Source organism: Apium graveolens, chromosome 3 (genome assembly GCF_009905375.1).
Source record: "Apium graveolens cultivar Ventura chromosome 3, ASM990537v1, whole genome shotgun sequence".
Lineage (NCBI taxonomy): Eukaryota > Viridiplantae > Streptophyta > Magnoliopsida > Apiales > Apiaceae > Apium > Apium graveolens.
This window is the reverse complement of record NC_133649.1, coordinates 74,769,397-74,770,431: the sequence shown is the minus strand read 5'-3', so window position 1 is coordinate 74,770,431 and position 1,035 is coordinate 74,769,397. Positions and strand designations below refer to the sequence as shown.

The following is a 1,035-nucleotide window of genomic DNA, read 5'->3' as shown; positions in this document are numbered from 1 at the left end:
GTACTTCCGTGTCACTGGGAAGGGTGCCAGGTTGACGATTGAGCACTACATTGGCTAATTGACCGATTTGATTTTCCAAGGTCTTGATAGAAACCGCCTGACTCTTGCATAACAGCTTAAGTTCCTCAAAATTAGCACTAGTAGGTACAGCTGTACTTCCCTGTTGAGGATATGATTGCCTTGTAGCATACTGCTGTGGTTGCTGGAATCCAGGTGGGTTAAACTGTTTACTCACTCCTTGCTGATATGGTGGCTGAATAGCATTCTGATTATTCCCCCAACTGAAATTTGGATGATTTCTGTTGTTAGGATGATAGGTCGCTGGCACAGGCTGCTGTTGTCGCTGATAATTATTCATATACTGAACAGATTCGTTGACAAGAGAACACTGATCCGTAGCATGAGAACCTGCACAAAGCTCACAAACCATAGCTATTTGATTAACTCCATATGTAGCCAGAGAATCAACCTTCATTGATAGTGCTTGGAGCTGGGCTGCAATAACGATGGCTGCATCAACTTCCAGAATACCTGCTACCTTGCCTGACGTCATCCTCTGAGTTGGGTTTTGATGCTCATTTGCAGCCATCGTCTCTATAAGATTATACGCCTCAGTATAGCTTTTAGCCCATAAGGCGCCTCCAGCTGCTGTATCGAGCATGGGCCGAGATTGGGCCCCCAAACCATTATAGAAACCCGTGATCACCATCCAATCCGGCATTCCATGATGTGGACATTTTCTCAACATTTCCTTGTAGCGTTCCCAAGCCTCGCACATAGATTCTGTAGGTTGTTGCGCAAACTGAGTAAGAGCACTCCTCATAGCAGCAGTCTTTGCCATCGGATAAAACTTCACCAGAAACTTTTGTGCAAGATCTTGCCACGTAGTGATGGACCCAGCTGGTTCAGAATGTAACCAGTCTTTAGCCTTGTCCCTCAGTGAGAATGGGAAAAGCCTCAACTTGATAGCCTCATCAGTCACGCCATTATACTTAAAAGTGCTACAGATCTCGACAAAATTCCTTATGTGCATGT

General features: G+C 45.1%; 1 non-coding gene across 1 annotated transcript; it reads left to right on the top strand.

Moving 5' to 3' along the window:
* Window positions 1-719: 719 nt before the first annotated feature.
* On the top strand, window positions 720-826 carry LOC141715809 (small nucleolar RNA R71). The gene has a single exon (XR_012572558.1). It is a non-coding gene; the product is annotated as a small nucleolar RNA R71 (small nucleolar RNA).
* Window positions 827-1,035: the final 209 nt, after the last annotated feature.